This window comes from Malurus melanocephalus, unplaced genomic scaffold (genome assembly GCF_030028575.1).
Source record: "Malurus melanocephalus ecotype Western Australia unplaced genomic scaffold, MMel_1.1 scaffold_60, whole genome shotgun sequence".
Lineage (NCBI taxonomy): Eukaryota > Metazoa > Chordata > Aves > Passeriformes > Maluridae > Malurus > Malurus melanocephalus.
The window spans coordinates 827,865-854,204 of NW_026623292.1; the positions used below are offsets into that span (position 1 = coordinate 827,865).

At 38.9% G+C, this 26,340-nt stretch overlaps 1 protein-coding gene across 1 annotated transcript in view; it reads left to right on the forward strand.

Annotated features, from left to right (window-relative positions):
- CNTN1 (contactin 1) overlaps positions 1 to 26,340 on the forward strand; it is a 209,772-nt gene that overhangs the window by 83,600 nt on the left and 99,832 nt on the right. The window contains exon 3 of the mRNA XM_057366132.1: positions 6,678 to 6,786. The gene's annotated coding sequence lies outside the window, so the exon portion shown is untranslated. The remainder of the gene's footprint in view (positions 1 to 6,677; positions 6,787 to 26,340) is intronic.

Sequence of the window (26,340 nt, forward strand, 5' to 3'; positions counted from 1 at the left end):
GGAGTATGATGTGAGCAATAAAACAGGAGAAGACGTGAAAAAAAGAAATTTCCCATCAGTATTACAAAGAGCCTGTAGAGGAATATACTGCAGTAAGTCGTGCTGCACTTGATGCTAGTTTTGGATCAGCAATGATTTGAAGTAAATCACTCTGTAAATGTTGTAAACCTTTTGGCGGGAAGTTTTTGTGTGTTATCTTGGATACAACCTTTGTTGCTGTTTCAGAGCAAAGGCCTAGGAGAACATGAAAGTAGTACTCTCTCCAGCTCTGTACCTGTCACTAGCTCTTGGAGCTCTAGGGTCATTTGGAGTGGCATTTTTCTCAGTATATACAGAATCTCTTTTACACTTGGAATGTGGCTGATAYATGTCTGTAGTCTGTTGTACCAATAACTAAGGTTACYATCTTACATTATTCTTATTTTATARTATAACTACAAATATATAGTATGGTATTTTAAACCTGTGCTATATGACAGAATACAGTATAGTATATGTAGTAGGGACAATCATAGTGGCAGGCAAATTCTATAATTGTATTAAATGTCATGATTGTTTCAGAATAATGATTAAAGAAAGCATTTTCATATGAATAGTATCTTTGATATCTTAGAACACTGACTTAAACAGTAAAGCAGAACAAGCAGTTGTTTTGTTGTGGAACATATTTAGGTATTGGTAGCAAAGTGTGCCACAGAGGAACAAAGTCACATTTTCAGCTTAAATGACTGAACTGGCAGTCTTGATTTTGTGCCTTGTATGACTTCTCTATAGGAACTGGGGGCCAGCTCAAATTCTACTCCTGACTCCAATGGTTTTATAAGATAGAACCTGTTTAATTCCAATTCTCTGTTCTCTGGTACTTTCCATTACTGTAKTGCTGAAAAGTCAGAGTCATCAAACAGAGATCCCTTTGAGCAAACAAGAAGTCTGTCCCTCTCCCAGTGAGAATTACTCATAGTAGTTATGAGTGGAAGTATAACATAAAAGGCAAAGACAGATGGGGAATTGCAAAGAAGCAGTGAAAGAAAATCAGCCATTGAGGACAGTGGTCTCAGCTTTCCAGAGCAGCCTACACCTGTCAATTTAATTTGCAATTATCATAGCAAACAAGGTTTAAGAAAGGACTTGAAGGAGGCCAATGCAGTAACTTTGCAGGTGTTGCAGAGAGTTCTTCCAAAATATGAAGTGYAATGGGAGGAAGCACAGAAGTGCTTGACAGAGAATTTAATGAGGGGATAATGAAGAATAACTTGTAGACTAATTGTAAGTTGGCTGATCATTACCAAGTGAGAATAATAATGAGAGTGGTCCATGGAACAACTGTGAACTTGCTTCTATTCGACATACCAAAGAAAGGAGTGGAGGGAGGCAAGAAGAGAAATCACACACTCAGAGTGATGCACCAGAAGAAGGGTCTTWTCAGCAGCACTCTGATTAGGTGCTGTGTTTATCCAGGCCAGAGGACAAGATTTTGGATAAATTTAGTTTTGAGATKATGAGAATCTGGAGAAGGGTATTAATTAAGAGCATATTAAAAGATTGTATATAAGCAATAGTAAGCAGAAAGATTCTGCAAGTCTGGATTTAATGACCTAAGGATGATCTGGGTTAGAGATAACATTCAGATGGCGCTCAGTGATTCAGAAAGGATCTGGCAGAATGAGTTTGTGGGGGTGGGTAATGAAAACCTAATTTGTCTATGTGGAGCCTAAGCTGATGCCTGAATTTACAGTATCAGAAATAATGTCTGAGATACCAATTAGAAAAGGATGAGATAGTATTGAAGTAGAGGTGCAGCATCTAAAGAGAAGGTAGTAGCTGACACTGTATTTATAGATGAGATTGTACTAGAGTGAAATTTTAGGAGGAAAAAAAAAGACCGGAAAATTCTCCAGAAAGCATAGAAGTAAGCATGAAGTTGTTCCTTKGAATGACATCCAGAGCAACAGTTAGGGACATCAAGATAAGACTGTGCCAAGGCAGTCAAAACATCAGAAGTAAAAACTTCCAACCGTGAAAAACTGTTGGCATGTCAGGAAGAATGAAAAGTGAGCCCATTTCCTGAGGCCTGGGTAGCTGCAAATGATAGAGATTTAAAGGGTTCCATTGCACATCTTGAGTGCAAAAGGTAAAAGCCATYGGAAAGGAAGAGAGAAACTCCATGCAGTAGTTTAAAGCTAATACAGAACAGCAAGAAAGTAGGAAGAAATAATGGTGGCTAAGGAAAACACTAGGGAGTTTTTTCCTTTGTGAAAGGGAAAAGTGGTGAGAATGGGAGGAGAATGAAGCAGGGGTGGGAAAATGGGAGTTTCTGAAGGAGTACGAAACTCTGAAATGGCTGTATCTCTAAGGAGAGTGGAACAAATAGCAAGATTCAGCACAGCTGTCTTCTGTGCTTSAAGGATGCAGTAGGGAAAGGAAGGGAAAGGAAAGGGAGAAAAAAATAAAGTTGCTATTATATCTGTCTATTATGCTGTTCTTTCTGCTGGAGAAATAGGCATATAGAAAGAGAAGTAGAAACAGGAGGATTTGAGCACTGGAGTTGAAATGACAGTCATGGATGTTATAAATAAATGGTAAAATGAAAGATTTATACCTAGAGAATGTGAAGGAGAACAGAATGAATTTGYTGTGAAAAACAGCAGTTTTGCTCAGTGTAGGAAGAGGAAGATGAAGGTGAGAGGTGGTTCTTGGGGACGTGGTTTAGTGATGGACTTGGAAGTGCTAGGTTAATGGCTGGACTTGATCTTCAAGGGTCTTTTTAACCTAAATGACTGCATATAGAATCATAAATGATTCTATAARTCAAGGCTGGGGTTAGACTACAGTAAGGGAGAATAGTGAGTGAATAATAGAAAGAGGTGCATGAAACAGCATAATTTGAAAAACAAATTACTGAATTAAAATGAAGATTTGTAAGATGTCTATAAGAAATGACTGCATTAAATGGTTTTATGGACTAGAATATACTCTGCTAGGAATGGGTKCCTGTGATTGAGAGTACCTGACAGTCCACTGTGTAGCATGTCTTAAAACCTTACATTCCATGAGTACTTTCCCATTCCAAATTGAAGAGAAAGTTCCCAAGCCTGGAGTTTCTACTTTGAAAAGGTRATTTGCCAGGAGGGCAGGGAGTCTGTGTGTATTGGATTGGAACTGGTTTTCATGATGAATCATAATTTTTTTGTTTTTTCTTGTGGGTTTCTGACTTGTGTCTAGGCACAGTAAAAATGGGAACGTCTCGTTTACATGAGAAGTTTGTAACAGGAGGAATAAWGCATGGAGAGCAGGGCATTTTCATTATCTCCATTTCATCATTAGCAAATCAGAGAAAGCTAGAAATAAAATTAAATACACAGTGTGGAGGGAGATAACATAGAGAAGGCAATCAGCATGGATTGTCATACTCTCACGGCTTCTGTCAGCATGGATTGTCAGATTTTTTTGGGATGTGTGTCTAACACAGTGGAATACCTGGGTGGTACTTCAGTGTAATGAAATGCACTTATAACACCCGTAATTGTGTTTGCTGACCCCAGTAATTTCAAGAAGTTTGTTCAGTTTCTAGCTCTTACCCTTCTAAATAGTAAAGCCCTTCTTACCTTTGTTCTTTTCCAAAGTAAGTGTAGACAGTTTCTATTTGTATTGTCTGTGCTTCTTAGGAAGTTGTCTGATAGAGGGAAGACTTACTTTATTCTTCAGAGCTTCTAAGTCTTGCTTTGAGGAGCCCATCAGATTACATACAAATTCCAAAATACCAGGCAAGGATTGCAGATATTTTAACAATGCCTTTTTCTACACAAATAGTTATTTAACTGATGTATTACAATATCAGTGACAATCACATGGAGACGTTTTCCATTTCAGACTTCTGAATTCAATGAGTAATTTAACTTTATCTCATAATAAAATGTGGAAAGTTAGTTTCTTTCTGAGAGAGTGATCAAAATCCATATTCTGGACAGAGCTGTCCAGTATGGTGCTTTTGTCATGGCACTTACATATGAAATCAGGTTTAAACAATTGCTCATTTTCTTTAAGGAATCCCAAACATAGCTTGGATAGGGAGAGTAAAAGACAAAAGGGATCCTGTTCCCAAAATTACCGTGTCTCCTACCGTATGTTCAGGAAATATTCTTGTTAAAGCACATGAAGGGGGAATACAGTGACAGATTGAAATGCTTAAATTAAGTGGTCTGTGTGTGAGTCACATGGTCTCAGTGATCCTAATTGGCAGAAATCTAATCAACAGAGTCCACAATCATGGGAATGATTCAACTTGCCCTTAAGTAGACCACAAGAGCTAAACAGTTTCTGACAGATTCCTGACAGAGGATAGGCATCTTACTCTTGCATAGGGATGTGCTGCTATCTGTCCAAATTTAAACACCTATCTGGAGCACAGTCCCAACATAGCAAGAAGTGGCAGATATTCACTGTAATGGTAAGTGCAGGACAAAATATTGGTGGTGCCTACATGAGCATTCTTTTCCCTGTAAACTTCACAATTAGTTAGAACTGATAGGAGTTAGACCACAGTGACCTCATGGGGATTGCAAAACCTGGGGCATCAATCTCATCTCATCTCATCTCTGTGAGGTTTATTCCCATTCTAATCTGATTAATTATAGGAGTCAGGTACACAACGTAATGTTTTCTGATATGACTTGTAACTTCCACCTTAATGATTGTCAAAGATTATTGTGACCCAGCACTCAGTATAGGAATGGGTGAAGAATTGGACAAACTATTTATCCCAGAGAAGTGATTAACTGATGTTATATCACAGCCTTGTTRGCTGTTGAGAAAGGATGTACAAGATAGACATACTGGAATTTCTTGGTGACACATTTGCCAGCCCACAGAAAGGTATGGATGTGCCTTAGCATAAGGGAAAGCAGTAGACACTGGATGTGTTGAAGGGTGATTGCTTTGGTGAGARGCAAACAAAGAAAAACCTCTTCCCGAATTTCTGCTGAAAAAGCCTCTATTCATTCAAGTTTCCAGACTGTATGCCAAATCCTCACTATAGACAATTTTCCATTAACTTACTTGTGAGGACTCTGAACGTGTACAATTGCAGTAGAGTCGATAGTTTAGCCCATTTTAAGGTTTTCATCAATATGTGAGTATCTCTGTGCTGCAGTTCCATCAAGATTTTTTTGTTTTGCCAATCGTACCTTCAATTCCAGGAATAAATAATTATAGGTCTTACTAACCTCTTGAATATCTTTTAACAAATCTCAGTAACAAACCTCAATAACAGTTCTTTATTTTATTAATGATTATGTATTTTAGTGATTAAAGATCAGACCCAACCTCTGTTAAGGATAAGGTATAATTCCATGACTTTCAGTAAACTACAGGTGTGTGTGGTTCATACACCAGTGACTATACTGTTTGGAAGTACCAGGGTAATCAAAGATCCTTGTTATTTTATTTTTAAATAGTGCTTTAGAGTTTCACCTCAGTCATGACTTCATGTTTCCCTTTTGTCTGTCTTCCCTCTCTGATCTTTTTCTTATGAAACAGTGGCAGTTGTGGTTTTCCTGTGTATGGGAGGAGAAGCACGTGGCAGTCAGAGATTGGGAATGCCCAGAGGCTGCTGAAGACAGGGGCTGAAGACAGGGTTGATAYACTGTCAGTGAAGCTTGTTTAAGTGACAGGGGTGCAAGAAAAAGGAATATGCAAAAAAGGCTGGAAGATGTTCAGATCTGTGGGAAGGAGTGGAAACTCTAGGGTATGTTTTAATTGATCTGGCAGATAAAAATTATGTGTGTTGTGCTAGACAAAAATGATGTATCTATGTGTGTCTATGCAGATATAATAGAATATATGCACTCTAATAAAAGGATTCAAGTGAAAATGGACTCGTTTCCTGGTGCAAACATGGTGAAAGTATATATGGGGTAGAATAATGTGTCATGGAGTAGAAGACAGCCTTTACCTATGCCCTGAGCTTTCAGAGGTTCACTGTGTGTTAAACATCGGGTTAGGAAAACATACTTGCTTCTCATGTTGCACAGAGTTAAGAGAGAAACAGTCTGCAAAGAATAGACTTCAAATAAAAGGCTCAGATAACGCAGCATTTTTAAACACTCTGCAATATGTAAATGCCACACCATGTATGTTGGAGTTACGCTTGAGTGCTGCAGGGGGAAGCCTGTGTCTGCATCCTGTTTTGGATGGAATATTGTTTGTTGCAGTAAAACAATTGCCCAGCCCCAATTGTTTTAGCGATGAGCTGATCGATACCCCATTACTGGATCTAACAGTTGCTGCAGGAAGTACACAGAAAATTTTAATGCATGAATTATGCATGCTGTCCTCATTCTTTAGTCTCAGAGCATAGTGACAGAGATTGTAAAGATGACTGGGGTAGTTACTTGCATAAAGTGACTGCAGTGAAATGCTTCATATTTTCATGCACACAAGCAGCATTGAGTGGGACGGCCTATTTAAGAAGATATAAATCCCTGAGCTTACAGCACAGAATGCTTGATTTGAATGCATTGCAGCCATGTACAGAGCCAGTTTTCCTGCTGTCTAAACCTGCTTTCTGCTGAAGGTTGGCTGAGGGATGCTAACGGCTGTGCTCTGCTCTGAGGTCACTGTTTGAAGTCTTTTTTTTTTTTTTTTTTTTTTTTTTTTTTTTTTTTTTTTTTCTGCCGCAGGAGAGGATCTGTGAAGTTTGTTGGTGTAACCATCCGTGTGTTTTTTCAAAGATGCAAACTTGGAATAGTTATTATGAACAAAAGGACAAGAAGCAATTCACCATCTAAGGTAAAAAGGAGTATTTTTTATTTGTGGATTTGAGTGCAGCAGAGGGAATATGCTGAGACAGGGTTATGATGATGCAGTGTGGTTACATTGACTCAGATACCTGGGCTGGAATGCAGAGTCAGGATTCTCAGGTGGATATAACTGCAGAGATCCTACTAGTCTGATTATTTTTAAATGGTTGTTTAAATGTTGCTGAGACTAAATACTGTGTTTGAATCCTGCAGTTTGTTCAAGAGTGTACATTTCTGATCAATTTTTGTCTGATATATCTGACTGTGTTGTGGGGAGGGGCAGGGCAGTCACTGATGTGATCAATATAATAMCATGATCTATTTCATTAGAGGTCCTAACTGAATAATGACAATGAAATTTCATTGACTTTTTTCCCTCTAGCTGTAGATTTTCTGTAACATTTGCAAGCTACAGTAAAATGTGTGCTAGGAAAATGCATCCCAGAATCTATTGCTTGTCTGCCCTGTAAATAACTAAGATGATCATACTGTTAYATTTTGGATAAAAGTCTGGGCTTTCGTAGCTATTTCTAATTATGGAATTTGCTGGAAAAAAAAAWATCAAAGCATTCTRTATTTTTTTAATTTGCACATTTGACAGTTTTGGATCCATTCAAGAAAAYTGTCTAACTAATACATATGTACAGTAAAGATACATTATTTAAAAARAATATAAGTTAAATTATATTTTTTAAATAATTTACCACAGTAAATGCTTAAAAATTCTACATCATTAATATTTTYTGCACTTGTAGATTTTTGTATTTTGGAAAAAGAGTACAAATATTTTAGCTTCTGCCTTCAGTAACTTGAGGACATACCCATATTTTTTAAGAGATGTGTTGTCACAGAGTACTGAGAAATAGCTGGATAGTAACCTGAAAGCTGTTTCCTGTGTGATCTCAAGGAGCAAGGTATTGCCAGTAAGCATTACAGGCAGTCACGACACGATGCTACCCTTCCTTGGGTAAATGCCTTTTCATTTTGAGTTTGCATTGTTATTTTGCATTTGCTTCTAATAAAGCCTGATGGGCCAGTTGTGGATCCCTGAGTCCTTATGCCACATTGCATGGAAACACATACGGAGCCCTGTCTCAGTGAACAGCGTGTGTTTGATTGTTCATCACAAATAATCAGCTGGAAGTACGCGGTACCAGAAATCAGGCATTGTCAGTATCGCTCGATTGAAAACAAGCAGCCATCGCGTTGAGGCGGCAGTTTTGAASCCGCCGTTCTGTGCGGGAATGCATTTCTTGTGTGAGCGCTGGACCCCCGGCTCACGCCCAGGGGTTTTCCCTTCTATCCCGTTCGTGCCCGTGCGGGGAAGGCTGACACTGGCAGGATGCAGGGCCCGGCCGGCGGGCAGGGGCTGCGCTTCCCGGGATGCGAGGCCCGCGGGATGCTGAGTCACAGCGCGGGGCTGCAGCGGCCGCACGGCTCYGGCAGCGACACCAACCTGGGCAAGAACACACCTACGGGAAGAGAGGGGTGGGGGTGTGAAAAATGCTCGCTGGCAAAGGCTGGATCTCGCGTGTGCTGAATGCAAACACACSCTGGGGCTGGGAACACGGCGGCGATGGCAGCGGCAGCAGTGAGGAGCTCACATGGTGCTAACACGGAGGGTGTGTGTGATAGCTGCTCGCAAATATGCTAGTCAGTCTTCATTTGCCATGGAGGATTTAACTCTATTTTCTCTGCTTCTGCCAGGAAATATTACCCWGAATGCGTAATTTTACAGATTAAGCAGGCTTTCGACCGTGAAAACATAYGTAAAAATGAGAATAACTAACAGCAGAAAAAATACTTGCTAAATTCCTCTCGTTCAGTTAATTATCAAACACCTAACTTAATTTATCATGGAAACAAAGTAAATTAATGGAAACAGATGTCTGTGAGATAGCGTTTCACATGTGTACAGTTAAGGGTTGCTCATTCAAATACTCAATTCAGAACATAGATGATTTACTGAAATACAGCTCAGCTGTTTATGTGCTTTGCAGCTATATTCAGATGTATCACTGAGTGAACGTTGCTTGCAGTCTTTGACTTATTGTCATAAATAAAAAGCGTCATAGCCATATTCATGGTGACACAAATCATGTAACAACAGTCTCTTTTTTTTTCCACATTGAAGCTGGGGTACTGAAGTTCCCTTAAATGAGGGAAAAKATATATTAATAAAAGGTAAAGAATCGGAAATATTAATATTCTCTAAGAAATAAGGGGTAGGTTTKCCAAGGCATTTGAGAGAGGTATTCAAGGTCTATTGAAATTCCCTGGGGACCATGATTTTTAGTCTCCTTGGCTGAGATTTTCAGAGGAGCATGCATAAATATTTTATTCACTACAGASCAAACAGCCTGAACAAAAAGCATGGAAATCAAAGGCAGCCCAGTGACTATATGSTGTTAATATAGGTAATTAGAGGAAGAGCAGACTTTTGTTGTTGYTGTTGTTAKTGCTGTTGCTGTTGTTTTTGTTCACAATCTCCTCAGATAACTGGTAATTATATAATTTAAAATATCAGTAAGTAATCCAGGGTATTATGCAGAGAAAAGGGTTAAGAAGGGAAGGTCTTGCAAGCATCCTAATAAAAAGGCATATTCTTAGGGGAAACAAGCAGCTTAATGTGGATGGAAGTGTCCAGTAATAATGTGTTGGAATATTGCCTTTCTTTTATCATTATAAAGTCAGAGATTCTATTACAGTACTTGGTTTTCTCAGATTGTGACTCTGTAAATTTTAACTGACKTGGACTTCATTCTGGACAATTGTCTTGTAATAAATACATTTACAATCAGCGAACTGATGCCTGCTACCAAATCTTATTGATTGTATTCTTGCTCTGGGCTGTAGAGCAGATCCACTTGGTAGAGTTAGTAACTGAAAGGGTGACTACCAGGAAAATCAGGAGTTTTAAGAGCTGATGCTTAGGCATCATGTTCATTCTCTGTTGCAGTAAAATGGCATGGTCATACTTCTGAGTTATGGCCTTGTGATAAGTAAAAAGGAAGTTTTTTCTTCTGCTCTRTGTTGTTTTTCATTTGTTATTGTAAAAAGGAAGTAGAATTAATGTGTATTAATTAGAGGAATTAATAACAGGAATTAATGCATATGAAATGGTCTTGCAGTTGGTATTGTTTCAAAAGGGGCAAAATACTAGATTAGCAGTAAGGAAATACTTTGGCATATATTTGTCAAGCAGAAGCATTCTTCAGAATTACTGATAACACACACTATTTAAATTCTTTTTCCTGAAATTCACTGTATTATATACTGTTAATAGTAATTTATTAATTTACACATTTCATCCCGTGATTGAGAAGTAATCACTGAGAATAATCAGATTGCWTATGATTGATTAAATAAACTTTCAGACACTTAAAAATGAGTTATTGCATAAAATAGTTTAAAGCACATAACATACAGATACTTTACCAGTGGTTATTWACAGAAAAATATGTCTGTATGCAATACCTGTTTGCTCAACAAGTTTGTTCCTTAAGTACCAATTTTTCAGTGTTAACTGAGAATAGTCATGTTTTCCTTCTGTTAGCATTTCCCTGTAGATAAAATTAAAGGGATGACAGAGGTGACTTAGGCATCACTCACTGGTAGCACCAAAAACTTATTTGACTTAGCTCTATCCCAGTTGCTGAAGACATTATTCACAGTGCAGTAATATTTCACTATACTGGAAATTAGGTCTTTAGTCTCTTAGGAGACACTGGTAAGAGAAGCTTGTGTCATAGGATTTCTGTTGGTTGAATTTTTACTAAAAGGCTGGCACACTAAAGATTACTTTATAAAAATAATTATTCACCTGCCTGTTGAGCTGGAGGCTGTAAATTCATTGATGTAGGTCAGTGAAACTATTTTGAATTTTTCAGATAAGATTCTTGAGCCTACATCTCATTCTTTATTTAAAAAATGGATTTAGTATCTGAACACATGGATCTGTCATGGGTAAAGCACAAAGCACTGGTGTGATAGTGTAGCAGAAAATGAAATAGTCGTAGACACCAAAATCTGTTCCTCAAGGTTTGATGTTGGAATGAGGTATCGTGCACCAGAAAGCTGGAGACCTTTCAGGATGGGCAGTTCAAACACAGGCCATTCTTCTGGGTGCTGCAATATGGCTTAACCACAATGTTCATTGCTCTKCAGTCCAGTGAGCAGTCTCCCATTCTGAATCTTTCTTCAAAGGCTTGGGAACGATGATCTTATTCCTTAGATAGAAAGCTGTTCCCACTGCACCCTGTTACAGTATGAAATCAATTACCCTTGGTCTGTTTTGCTTCTGTGTGAAGAAACCCAGCAGACTCTAAAAGTATTGCTGCTGCTCTTCATGTCAGATGAATGCCACCAGTTTGACATTTTTGTGTCAGAAGACTTCAAACTTGTGGCTACTGTTGAGAAAATGGTGTTAGAAATTAAATACAAAATTTGATTGGATTAACCAGTWGAAAAGAAAAACTCTTATTAACTATAAATATCTAGTTCTGGTAATGATGTTCACTTGGATATCCCAGGAGACACTTGGGGAAAGTATAGACCTTATTTCCTCATACGAAAACAGAGTCATCTGAAAAAAGKGAATCTTTTAACTCATTAGACAGGCAAAATAATGACCTTACACATTAGAGACTATCATTAGAAAATACTTAGAAATTCAGAACCAGATTCTAGTTTATGCTCTGCAGGTAAGGTTGAACTGTTCTTAGGGACCAAAATACATAGCCTTTCATGGTAGGGCTAGAACCAGACTCTTCCTAAACTTGCTCTTGATTTAAGTTTCCAAGTCTGGAAGACTGGGCCCCTTTGAAAATGTTSTTTAGTGGGGGATGAGTGGGATTTCATAGCTGCCGGGAATGACTGCAGAGTGGTCACAAATTTGGCTAGTCTTTGTCCTCCTCCTGGGCCAGAGCATGCTGTTCCCTTGTACTCTTTGATGAGAGTATTTCAGGACAGCCCTAGGGAGAAGTCTCAGCCGGGAAACGGCCAAGGGCTGTGAGCTGGAAACTGGCAGACAGCTTTCTCCTGCCAAATAGGACAGACGTATCAGAAGGATTTCGGCTTCGTTTTACTTATTTTACCTCTTTACAGAAACCTGTTTCTTAGARTAACTTAAATTGAGTCCCTTCTGCTACATTCATATGTAGTTTAATGGGAATTAAACTAGTAGAAAGATCCACTGCTGCTGTTTCTGCAGTCTTTCAGTGTGATGCAGAAAGAAGATTGTTTATAATGGAGAAGGGGAAGCCTTTTAAGGAAAACCAAGACCTTCTCCAGATTCTCTCACATCTTATYATGGTGGTCTGTTTGGAGTGACTGGAGGATTATTCAGGTTGATCTACAGTTTGAAGCTCTCATGAGTAGTTTTGTTTGCAGTATGTGAATACAGGGAGGCCTTTTTAGTCACAGCTTTGCCAACATTTCATAATAATTCAGGATAGGGTGTTCTCCAACCTAGATGGTTCAATGATTCTAGGATCTTATATGATTATCACATCTTGCATGAATCAGATACCTCAAAGCTTAATATGAATAGAAATGGTAGCATAAAAATGTAAGCTCCTGTGCTTCCCTGTACTGGGATTCATGGGGCTCAGTATCCTGGCAGTGGCAGCCTCAACACAACATATTGCTGGTTTCTGCCACAGCTAAGGTTTCAGACAACCCAGCAACCACATTGTCCATGGAGGCTGTAAGCCAAGYGTAGGAGCAGTACCTGAACTGGTTATGAATTACATGTAGGTTGGGATCTTCACATTGGCTACTACTGCCAGCACTGTAGCTTCTGATCTATTTTCTTGCCTGCAGTAACATCATACTTTGGGAGTTACGCAGGTTTTTTCATAGGAAGAGAATTTGGGATGTTAACCTGCTCAGATAAGTGCCTTTTTTATCTAAAGACAGAAAGAAATCCCAAACTGGCTTTTTAAGGCATTACTACATTTGTGATAGTAATGTAGCATTGTATTGCTCATGGCTCATGGCTGCATTTATAGAATTAGTTCTGTGCTTCATTTCATTACTGGTTTTATACTTTGCTTGAAACAGTGGAAACTACTGGAAAATAGTTGTATAGTTCTACTAAAATATCAGAAGAAAATAATAATTTTGCTATTTATTGGGTTCAAATGCTTTTTCTTTACCAGAGCTGCACATTGCAGTGGAAATAGGAATGTTTGGCCATKTACCTTTTAGAACTCCTGACCTGATTTTTTTTTTCTTTCCCTGATCATACCTGATTTGAAGCATCCATTTGAAAAGCACCYGGGGAAGGAAAAGGGGGCATGTGTGCTGCTAAGTCTTAGAGAAATACAAGTTAGTTACTAGCCTCCTTTTTGGCTAAATATGAGCATTTCTAGAGCACCTTGGAATAAGGTGCTGTACAAGCCAAAGGTGTGTGAATTCCAATGGTGGCAGGTGGGGTTTTTTGCTCATTTTACACCACCCTAACTAGAGGAGCAGTTGGTGCTTCCCAGCAGKTTGTGTGTGTGTGGAGTCCATTTCACCTGCTGGTAACGCCTGCTGTGGGTGTTGAAACATGCTCCAACAGAGCTGAGGCACAAGAGAAAGACCAGTGTATCAGTGCCTGCTGCAGTTTTTGCTCTCCTTCTTCCTCCTCCTTTCTCAAGTCTTCATCCTAGAGCTAACCCCTCTTTCTGCTCTGTCTCCTTTGCTCTCCTGTTCCAGGGGTTGTRTAGTGAGAGCACCTCAGCATCCCAAGCATCAGTGCTGGGGCTGGGGTTTATCATCCTCCCTTTTGACTCTTGAGCATGAGCTCTTCATCTTCTTACTGGGCAGCTTCAACACACAGGGAAAGCATGTTACCCCCTCCTCTCTTCCTGTCCTCCTAGCCTGCATACTGCTCTGAAATCTACAGGCAGCTTTCCCATCGGGAAAGTTAGACTTTGCTAATTAATAATTTGACACCAATGATGTATGGTAYTCTCCTGTGTATTTTCTCTTCATGGTTTTAGTAGTAAGAAGCATAGAAAAATCCAGAAAGTGAAATTAGTAATTCAGTCTATTTTTAGCATCCCAAGAGTTTCACATGCACTGTATGAAATTGTAGTTTATTGATTAATTCACTAAATAGGCAAGAAGAGTTCTCATCCTAATKGGAAGGTGCTGAAGGGATTGTACTGTGTGCTGTTGCCAGTAAAGGCAGGACTGCAGCTYTTCGGAGCAAACTCCTCTGAAACTCTGGGTGTTCAAACTGATGGCAGTGCACAGGTGGCTGCAACACACAACACAGCTTCAGAATTGAGACACCTTCATTTATAAGGAAAACCATGTAAATAAAGTTTTTCTAAGGAGGCTGCATGTYCTTTCATGATCCTAGTAAAGCAATAAAATCTTCTGCTCTTGGAATGCTCCACTGCTGGATGTTTTTGCCTGCCAGGAGAAGGATACTTTTCATGCCCAGGRCTTGCCCTAGTTCTGTAAGCAGGGCTTTAGCCATACCTGCAGAGTTGGGAGCAGGAACTGCCTCAAAAATAGCAGCTCACTGCTGAATGCAAGGTGCTGAATTCAGCCTTTTTCAGCTGTGTTTAGTTCAGTCCTCCAGATTTGTTTGTTCCCCAAACCAGGACTAACACTGATAGCAACAGAGGACATATATGTATATTTTACTAAGAGTTTCTGGCTCTTGTACACAGGAGCACTGAACTCCTGAATTTTGCCTGTACAAATCATTCTCATATTAATTTTAGAGTATTTTAGTGGCCTTCAMTTTATATACAGGAAGCACTAAAAAGAAGTGCTTGATTCATAGTGTATCATTTTCTGTATTCCAGTTGTTCATATCTAGTATTATTAGTTCTTTGGTATTGCTGAGAGGAGGAAGCCTGATGTGACCATGCAAGAAATATAAAACAAGAGGAATTTTGTTGTGAAGTGTGATAACCAGACTCTCAAAAACAAATGAAATAGCCTAGATGTAAAGTATGTGTCTTTAGCCTTGGGTGAGTGAAGTGAGGGGAGCTCTRTAGCATGAAGAGTGTGCAGAACAGAACGATTGTCACTGTTTCTTGTTTCATTCAAGTCTTCCTCTGTAGTGAGAAAAGTTTCAGAATATGCAAAAGAATGTATTTTTTATTTAAGGAATAGTTAAACTGTTTGTGTTTCAGGGTGTATAGGTGCAAAATGTTCTTACAGGGCTGAGAAAGTATTGAGGCTAATATGCAGAGGAACAATCCATTAATGACTATTAGGCAGAAAGGTGCTAATGGTGATGCACTGTTTCAAAATCCCAAGGTTCTGTAGGGCCCTGGTGTTCTAGGGAAGTGTAGAGCAGCATCCCAGCCAGATTCTCTGGGGCTCTGTCAGGGGCAGCACTGCCAGGTCAGATACACCCTGGTGTTAGCTTGCATGCTATTTTCAGGTGTTAAGGTGTGGGCTGTGCCAGGGGTGTGTCTGATGCCCAGACAAACTGCTRTGTGTGCTGCAGTGGAGGGTCTGGGCAGTAAAGCTGCTTATATGCAGGTGATCACAGGCCACTGGGATGCAGCCAAACTCCTCAAGACSTTCTGCATTATGCCACGAGCCAAAACCACAGGCCAAAATCAAGAGGTTACTATTCCCGGTATTGGTGCTAGTTTCTTCAGAGGATTTGTACCTTCTGTCGCTTMTTAGTACATCTACAGAGCAGCAGCATCTTTGTGATTTTGAGGTCTGCATTTTGGATTTTTTTTGGTGGGATTGTTTTTGTTTGGTCTGGATGTTTTTTGTTTYGGGGTTTTATTTGTTGGYTTATGGTTTGGTTTTTGKKTTTTTTTTGTAATGCTTTTTTTGCTATAATCTTACAGAGTAAGTAATGAAGAATCCATGTAGACATTGCATGTTCTGTAAAATAAAGGTGTGCTCACACATGGAGTCAAATAAAGTAAATCAGTCCAAATTAAAATAGACATAGATACATTTGGGTGTGAGAGTACTACGTACACATACTACAGGAGCTATAGTGAAGCTGTATCTAGGATCACATGCTAAGAAGATGGAAACACCCTTCTCCCCTTCCCCCAGTATCTGCTCCTTTGAATCTCTATTTGGGACACATTTAAAAATAAAAGACTACCTTAATTTTCACCTGAAATYAAGTCAGTAATGAGGTAACACTTTAAAGAAGGAGATGCCAACCAATTGAGTACCACCTGGCATAAAATACAGATCCCTTTTACCTGTTATTTCTATTAGAAAGATCTGCCTGGGCTGCAGCAACCAGAGRTCCATTTGGTGACCTGGTAACAATCCAGACCATGAGGGTTTATTTTAATGGGCTTTTGTTGAGCAGAAACAGAACTATCATTTTCCATAGGCTTAAAGAACCTTTACCAAGGACTTCATCCAAGTAAGCATTTAGTAGTATTCTGCAAACTGCTAGTATTGGTTATTTTGCTGCCGTCATTCCTGCAGAGCTTCTGTACCTCTCTTGAGACACCCAGGACTAGCTTGTCACACAGGATATTTTGGGTGAAAGTGGATACAGTAGAGCGTTGTTGGGGACCATAATCCAAGGCCATTAGGAGTGCTCTACTGGACCAAACCTAGTCCAGAATCCTACCTTGAACAGTCACTAACAGCAAATGCTTCCCCTGCTTTACATCCCCAGCTTCCAGCCTTCAGCTGCTCAGAGAATCCCTGATCCAGAGCCAGCTGGTGGGTGTTCAGTAGTCTCTGATTAACCCATCCATCAGGAATTTGTTTAATCTCTTTTTGAACTGGCTTTTTTTCTTCAAATGCTCAGAAGAGCATTCTTGTGACACTTCTCTCTGCACTTCTATACGTTCTTGTTTTCAATCCAATGGGAGTTTAGAAAATTCTGTCAAATCTACCTCAAACACGGAAAGTGTAAAGATAAAAGATTTAAAAAACAGGAATATGTGCTTTCCCAGAGAACCTTCATTTTTCTTAACTACCACAGTGTGTTCTTGGATGCTGTAATGTGCTTCCTCTTTGTTTCCCACAGTGGAAATGAGTGCTGTGCCTTAGTACTTCTCAAGGTGACTCTTTTACTGTATCTCTGCTGTGCCTGCAGGAACTTCACAGGTGATTTTGTTTTCCTGGTTCTCGCGTGCATCTTGCCATGAATGATATAATTCCTTATACTGCCAGCTATTTGTAATGGAGCCTGGAAAAAAAGAAAAAGCAGATGTGCGGTTCATTTCTATACTTTGCATGTTTGTTTCTTCTCTTAGCCTGAAAGAAGTATAGACAACTGAGGCCTATATAAATTATAATTTGCAATAATAAATTAATACATTTATTAATAAATTATTAAATTAAGAATTAGTAAATTTATTAATAATAATTATTAATTTGGAATAATAATATGTGTATGAAATTCTGTTAAGCAGTGCAGGGAATGTTATGATGAGACTTAGAAAAAAACTCTAGACATATTTTTTCAGGGAAGAAAGGAAACATTAATGCTGTAGTTTCCATTTGTAGTGTCCTTCTATGCTTAGCCTGATTTTTGTGCACATCCAAAACCTTTCAGTTATACTAAATGAAGTTTCAGCCACAGCTTTTGATGGAGGAGGAACTTCAAGTGATTGACAGCAGTGGTTCTCAGACCTAATGAACAAATGGCAAAATGAGATTGCTTACTAGAGGTTGCCATTTGTGAAGTGAGATCCTTTGCCTGCCCACTTACCTGATGTTGTGAATTTAGTCATGTGTAGGTGCCATGTGGCTGTACAGTGCAATGCTTCCTTCCTGAGCGAGAATTTGTCATGCAAGTAAATACAAAGACTGAGATCTGCTCTTGGTTGTAATGAAGGACAAATCAAAAATGCCAAGCTCTTGTTTTACTCAAGTTCATCCAATTTAATATGACAATAACAATGCCTCATTCTTTCCATGTTTATTAAACTTCTTTATTTGGAATAAAATGCTTGGGAAACTCAATTATAGTTTTGTTGTATCCAGAACATCAGCTTTTGAGACTTTATTGGGAGTCTTACGACTTTACCATAGCACGGGTGATAACTGGGTCCTTGATTTCAGTGATTTTCTACAGCACTAGAAGATGTCAGAACACTTTCAATGAATATTCTATACATCTTTGTCAGTATTTCTTGCTATGTGGARCTCAGCTGGCAGTGTTTACATGTAGCCTGCTCACTGTACCTAATTATTCAGAGAGATTTCTGCAGTGATGTCTGTGCTGGAACATACCAGATAGAGTATATGAGCCAGTGGCTAGGGTGTGTATGTTCATGGAAGCCAAAACAACAATAAACAAAATAAATAAAATCTTCATTTATTCATAGTAATTTATAAATCATTACTACGTAAAGTATAAGAGGAAGAAGTCATATCTTTGGGGCAGCAGACTGAGATGAGGGATTTCCAAGATGAATTGGAAGTTTGAAAGTGAAGGTTAAATTTCAGGGTGTGGTCATTTTGCTGATTTGATCCAATTTCTGTCCTTTCATTAATGAATAGTGAATAGCTGGATTTGAAAAAACTTGTACTTAGTTGCTTAATTTTTTTCAGCCACAGGACAAACACGTAGTTTTGCAGGTTGCAAACTCAGATAAATGTGCTATGGGGCCACAGCTGGCAGACAGCTGTGGCCAGTGGTGTGCTCTGCTGCTGGAGTGAGAGACTGGGAATGCCACCAGGATATTCAATAGGCAGAAGACCTGAAGGATGATAAGGTTAATGCCCTCTTCATTATCAAACCATATGACATGCTTGTGTATGACTTTTGAGTGAAAACMAAAATTCATCTTTAAGTTGTGTTTGTTTGATCTATGGTCCATYGAAAATGTAATTAGAAATTCTCAATAGCAGATAAAAACAACCTAAAAATAGAAATGGATGAATGTTTTTTTCTTTGACAGTTCAGAAACGGCTCAAGTTAGATAACAACTGGTTAATTTTAAAATTATTCATATTTTGATAGCTTGGGATAAATTAAAGCTTTAAGAGTAGCTTTAAGGTTTTTCCTGCTAATTTCTGTAGATAATATTCTTAATATATACAATATTCATGCAGTGTAAAGGAATCCACTTAAAATGCACTCAGTTGATTTTTTATGAGTTATTTATGATGAGGCTGAGAACTAAATGCTGAACATCTTTAAGGCTTTATACCATGAGAATCACAATTTTTGCTCTTTTAATTTCTTTTTATGTATCGTTAATAAAACTTGGGCTGATTTCATATTCAACAAGCAATTTTCTTCTTTCTCTCTCTAAAAACATTGCAGGATTTGATTTATGCACTATGCTTAGATATTATCTTCTCCAGCACTTCATTTTCCAATAATGTTTAGATTGTAAATTATCTGCATATAATCTTAGAAAAGAGGTAAGATGTTGAAATGGGACTTAAGTATTTTGTGTCAGGGAACCAGCAATAAAACCACTGAAAAATTTATTTTGTCGTCTTGTTCGAGAAATAGTTAACTGCAAATATCGGGGKTTTTTTAGCTCAAAATTTGCTAATTATGGAAGCAGAGTAGCTGTAAATCTATTAATTTACAAGTCCTGCTCATTAGCCATTACTTAACTACTTTGCAGTGGCTATTATATCATCTAGATAAATTTGCTAATGTTRTGTTAGGTTGTCCTGCATGCTTGCTATAATTAGGATAAATTAGTTCCTTAGAAGATGTTCCACCAGACTACCATGTCCATATACTTACACTGCATGAGTATATTGAGTCAGCAAACCAAAATACTCAGCTGGAAGGAAAGATGTTTATAACACTCTGTTTTTTTTTAAATCAATGGTTAATCTTGATTATTCTAAATTTTGTAGGAATTCTTTTCTGAGGAATTACTTCTCTGTGTCTGTACCTTATCAACATGCCAGAAGTGTGTCCTCTGGCGGCCTATGCAGCCAGGATGRAGAACCAGGAGGAAAGAGGAAAGACTTAAAATATAAGTCCATCTCAATCCATAGCTCTGAAATGCAGAAAAGCATTTCTGTACCCTTTTGGTTGCTTCCTGGACTGATCCCCCCACACCACAATTCTSTACGTAAGGATCCAGAGGTGAACCTTGCAGGTTTGCCTGTGTCCTCTTGTGCCCTATCTGCCAGTTTTACTGCAGGGAGGCACAGTTAGGTTCTCATGGTTAATCTTTCATTATGATTATTTCAAAAAAGTTGGCATTGCTTTTCACTRTGACATGATTAATTTCCTTAGGTCCCTCAAACCTTTTATGCATGACAAGCTGATTTTAAACTGAAGCTGAATGCCTCCATGTATAGGAAGTAAGGATGGAGCTTGACACAGTGATCTGGAAAACAGCAGCTGCCTAAGTAAGAGCTTCCGGTAATCAAAATTCAGAAATATAACATGCTACTGTTTTCAAATTGTTACTTGTTTACTTTTTAATTAATTTTTTGAACATGGTGTGTTTTCCAGTGCTTTATTAATAATAATTTTATTTAAAAATACAGATTTGTAGAATGAGGAAAGCATTCTGTTCTTTAGCTTCTTTCAAAAATACCTCAATTTTTATGAACAGTTGTTGGCTCCTTCTTTGGAAGGTTTCTCTAGAATCCWCTTCCTTTGATGGGCGTAGATTTCATTCTATGAAAAGCAAATTCATTTTTTTTAAACGAACCTTGGAAGTAAATACTTTTCTGAAGAGTCATCTGTGAAGTCTGCTTTCTAGACCATCTCTGTTCTAATGTGTTTGTGCACATTAAGTTACCTTCTRTCATATGCCCAGGAGTGGAAATTTTGCTGTTTCTCTTCCATTTTTTCACTACCACTGTACATTAAATCAGAGACATAAAAGAGACCATGCCTAGGCACCAAACCAAGTCTTTCCTTCTGCCTGGTTTCTCAGAGGCGCTGTCATTGCCCTCCGGCTTTGCTAGGATGAGATGCACTACCCACACAGTTTGAATGTGCTCTTGCAGATGATTTGTTTTAGTGCAGTTTAGTGCAGCATGGCAAGTTTGGTGACTAAGACTTTTTAAGTCCTTTTATTGTCCTTTTGTTCCAACTGTTCTGCAGATGGCATGGGAACCTGCAGCAGAATTTGTTAGGGACATCATATCTTGGAACATTTTATTTAAGAGAAGTTGTAAGGAATCTTCCTGTCCCACTTCTATTTATTCAGCCAACAAGTAACTCTGCTGAAGTCCTTAACATTGTATCMGTATGAAAGTGGCACATCTTCTTGCCCTTGCAAGGGGCTTATGGAGCTCTCAGGCCTTATGAAGTCATTTATCCTAAAGCACAAGCAAGGAGAAGTCTGGCATTGAATAATTTCTCTCCTAGTACTTGAAGGAGTTGTAATGGACAATGGGAAGTAAGTTGTAGCATACAGAGCTTAGTCTGCATTTCAGTTTAAAATAATACCACAGGAAAAAGTTAAAAATTTACTTCAGTGGCATGCAATTATCTTTAAATAATTTCATTTTAATATTAGTTCTGGCAACCGTAAATTGCAGTGGTCAGAAAGGCTTTTTTGTGGTAACTTTTATGTCTTATTAAACATTAATAGAAATATTCATTTATGACAGTGAATCAAACTAATTACCAGCTTTAAATTTAGATGAAGAATAAATGATGAATCAGATCAGAGAATAGTCAAGTCAGTATTTTTTGTTTTGCATCATCTTCTAGATTTGTTGTACTTTACGATGTGTACATACATRTTTTCCCCCATGTGTAACACATACTTGAGTCATTTAGGGGCTTTGCCTTCATTTTCTTTCTTACTTTTTAATGAAATGTGCTCAGATTCAATAGAGTTTTTTAAAGAAGCTCAAAGAGCTACACAATTTGCATGAGACACAGAAACACAATTTTTAGGGGTTGAACYATTTTGTTATACAAACCAGAGCAGTTTTTATAATTCAGAGTTTTTATTTTATAATAAAGAGAAACCTCTTTATTATATTTTCAACCATGGAGGAAAAAAAAAWTTAAAGACCTTTAAGGGATTTCTGTACCAAGCCATAGTGTAGAACAAGGTAACAGATTAATCTAGCATTGAAAGAGCTGCTTTAAAAAAAATCTCCCTTAACTCACAGGTAAATATTTAATAAGACAAATACAGGTTGCCCTGCTCAAGTAGATTCATCATTAAAACAGACACGTGCAGAAAGAGTCACAAGCAGAGTGTAAAAAAAGAAATGGATAGGACAAGGGCAGAGAGAAGTTTAATTCAAAACAAATAAAAACAYTGGAGTACAGCTGCCAGATACTCCATGCCTGAGCAGGATGAGGACAAAAAAGTGCTTCAGGCATTTGGAATCTCCTCCAACCCATCTGTTTTCCATGAATATTATTTAGTGCTTAGACATTAAGTATTTAGGCCATRCCTACACCTCACATCACAGCATGGCTCAGCAGTGTACCTCAGGAAGCTGGCAGTGCCACACACAGACCCTGGGCCTGTGTGTGCTCCCAGTGCTTTGGGCTCTTGCACATCTTCCATGCTTCAGACTACATCTCCTCCCTAGGCTGGAGTCCAGCAGTGCTGCTTCTCTAAACTGCAGAGTCTCAGGTGATTGTCTGCAAGTTGCTGCTTGGCTGAGGGTGTTTTCCTCTCTGATCTCAAGTTATACAGTGCATCGGTATATCKCTCCCAAAATTGCAGCTTGGATGGGTTAGAAATTGCTCTAAGAGTTATCTGTGGAGATGCTTGATATTAAAACCTTAGGGAATTAAAAAAAGTTGTAGAGCTTAACTAAGTTGTCCAACTATCCCCACCTGGTTGACCAAGGGAAACCAGCTGATGTAATCCTTCTSGATTTCAGTGAAGCTTTCAATACTGTCTTTCACAGGATCCTTCTGGACAAAATGTCTGGCACACAGCTGGATAAACACATCATGCAGTAGGTGAGCAGCTGGCTCATGGGTTGGGCACAAAGGATTATAGTGAGTGGGGTGACATAAGACTGGTTAGCAGTGGCATTCCACAGGGCTTCATTTAGGGACAGTGCTCTTCAAGTTCTTCCAAATAACTCGGATGCGGACTCAAAGGTATATTAAGTAGGTTTGCTGATGATACTAAGTTGTGAGGGACTGCTGACTCCCTCAGAGCCAGAGAGGCCCTGCAGCGACCTTGATAAATGAGAGGRCTGGACAATCACCAGTTGTGTGAAGTTTAACAAAGGCAAGTACTGGATTCTACATGTGGGAYGAGACAACCCTTGATGTACACATAGACTGGGGAATGAGATCCTGGGGACAGTGCTGTGGAAAGGGACCTGGGGGTCCTGGTCGATGGAAAGTTGAATTTGAATCAGCAGTGCCCTGGCAGCCAGGAGGGCCACCCGTGTCCTGGGGGACATCATGCACAGCAACACCAGCCGGGCAAGGGAGGGCATTGTCCTGCTCTGCTCTGACCTGGGGTGGCCTCACCTTGAATATTGTGGGCAGTTTGGGGAGCTACAGTGTAAGAAAACTATTCAGCTATTAAAGAGCATCCAAGGAAGAGCTACAGAGATAGTGAAGGACCTTGAGGGGAAGCTGTGAGAGGAGAGTCTGAGGTAATTTGATCTGTTCAGCCTGGAGGAGACTGAGAGACCTCATTGCAGTTACAACTTCCTTGAGGGKAAGAGGAGGGGCAGACACTGATCTCTGTGGTGACCAGTGACAGAACATGAGGGAATGGCCCGGAGTTGTGTCAGGGGAGGTTTAGGTTAAATATTAGAAAAATATTCTTCTCCCAGAGGGTGKTTGGGCASTGGAACAGGCTCCCCTGGGAAGTCTAAAGCCTACTAAGCCTGAAATATTTCAAGAAGCACTTGGACAATGCTTTCAGACACAGGGTGTTACTCTTGGGGATAGTCCTGTGCTGGACCATGAGATTTTGATGATATTTGGGGCACCCTTTCAAATCAGGATATTCAATGATTCTATTTTAAAATTTTAAGTTAAATATTCATTTTTTGTTACACATGAATCTAATGATATTGYGAAAAGCACACAGTAAAGTGTGAGACCTGTAAAATGAGAAAATGGAGAGATTGGAAGTGTTAAATACCAAATGGAAGCCTTCCAATAATGGATGTCTCAAAGATAAATGTCAGTGGATTTGCTGTCTCTTTTGGATCTTTAGAGGCTGGAGCACTGTCTCTGAGAAACTATTTAAATCATTTGCAACTTGAAGAARCAAAAAACTTTTTTGACCCTCTAAAGTCAGCCTCTCAACCTCCTTAAGTAAACATGATTAAGCTTTCAAAAAGGCTGACAAGCTAATTCCATTCAACTTCAAGTGGATATACAGATGCATGGTATGTTAAATGCAGGTAATTTTTAATTAAGATATGTTTGAATTTTTAACCTACCTTTAATAATCCAAGTTTACAAAAACRGGAACTGCAAGTTGTACCTGACGCTGGATCACATAGGAGCTCTCCTGTTAGGGCAGTGCAGACACTCCCACTGTGCACAATTACAGAATCATTGAATCAAATAGGTTGGAAAAGARCTCTGGGATCATCGAGTCCAGGCTTTGAYCAAACACMAYTGTGTCAGCTCGACCATGGTACTGAGTGCCACGTCCGGTCTTTCTTTAAACATCTCCAGGAATTCTGACCCCACACTAATTATCTTCTTGGACGATTCCTACTTAACACAAATATTTTTGCCCCTGGTCTTTTATCAAATCTGAAATAAATTTGTGATTATGTGACAATCAGGAGACTGAAAAAAATGCTTTTTTTTCTCTTCACAAAATTCTGAGTGGTAAAAYGACTGACTACAAGTGCAACAATAGATTTTGGGTTGATGTTGGCTTTTAGCAGAGAAAATTATTTTCAGTGTCGTGAAAGTCCATTTGATTTAGTTACTGGCTTTGAAATTACCTGAGTGAACAGTTTTCTTTTTTTCCCTCTCCTCCAGAAAACCAAAACATGTATCTTAGAAAATTTTCCATAGGGGGCTGTTTTTGTGGTCAGTGTGTACCAAAGGCCTGTCCTTCACCATTGTGTGCACCACTATATAAACGTGCATCCAAAGAGTAATTACATTTGCTTTATGTACATGGCCCTGTTTGAGACAGTATGTGCAGCCATCATTATTCCCATGTTAATGCTTGGAGTTCCATGGTGAAGCTCTGACCCTGTTGTCCCTARCTTGATTCTCCCTTTGCCATAGAGCTTGTGAGATCACAGGACTGAGTTCTTAAGAGGGGACAGTGTTTGGTCATAAGGCTACAAGTTTAAGCGTATGGTGAATATGCAAGTGTGGATTGAGTTCAGTTTGTTTTGTCATTATAGTACAGGGACCAGAAGAGAGTATAAAAAAATACTCTGTCTTGAAAGAAAATTCTCTGTTAGGTACTCCTTTGAGTTTRCAGGGAAGAGATGTATTCCAGTGTGATTATGGGTGAACTAAGAGGCCTGGTTATCCTGGCTTTTCCTTACACTGACATATGAGTGTTTTACTGTGTATAAACAGGTTTTACAGCATAGGTATATGTTAGCACCTAACTTTTATGCAAAAGTCATTCATCTGGCTGAGGCAGCAGTTTGACATGACAAGCAAAGTAAAGATAAAGCAGCCACCTCCAAAAAGACTCATATTTTGTAATAGGAAGATGTAAGGAAACAAAAAAAAACTACTGCTTATTGCTTTTGAATGCAAAGGGGCGTGTATATAAGATGTACTGGTTTGTATATAAAATACATACCATCAAAACTGTGTGGAAAGAGGAATAATGTAAGTTTTTAAAGTAGTCTATCTATCTGGCCTAGTATTTTCTCTCCAGGAATTTAAAATAACATTTAAAGAAGAAAGTAAAGCGTATCAAAGAAAGGRAAAAGTTTGCGTAATGTACTCCTACAATATTCTGTCTGTCCCCAGAAATTTGTTACTTTGGGAATTCCCAAATCACAGCTGCCATCTTTGGGCATAATTGTGGTTTAGAGATTTCTGTATTGCTTGATTGTGTAATTGCTTTTGAATTAATTCAAAGAAAGTTGACATCCTTGCATAATCAGTAGTGAGATCCATGGTACGCATATCTTCTGAGGAGTGAGCTTTGATGGCAATCACCAGATTTTCCTTTTTACCTGTGAAGGTGCAGACTGTACAAAAACTGAATTTCTTCTGAGGAAAGAGATGTGAAACTTGTGCTTCACATGCATCTTCATTTTAAATGAATACTTGCTTTGAGACACATTGCGTGAGAAACYTGTTCCTCAGGAGGCTCTGCAAGGATGATGTATGTAGCTTGGGAATACAAAGGCTTATTTATTACTTAATATATGCAATAGATAGGACTAAAATGCTACCAAATACCACTCTCAAAAAGATGTTTCATGTGTCCTGCTGTTCCACAGTGGGCATCGGCCATGTGGGGAAATGATGAGCRTTCAATGTGGCTTTTATTATCTACAGTGTTCCTGAGTTGCCATCTCCCAAATCCTGGGGTTTTTTGGGTTTTTTGGGGGGTTTTAAACCTCTGGGAATTAAACCGTTGAAACCTAATAGTTCTAAACCATAATTTTTATGGCATGAACTGCTATGCTGCTGTATCTTACCTTCTCAACAATGACGCTGCTGCCTGCACTTCTCCTTCTCGTACCTCACATAACTGTAGAT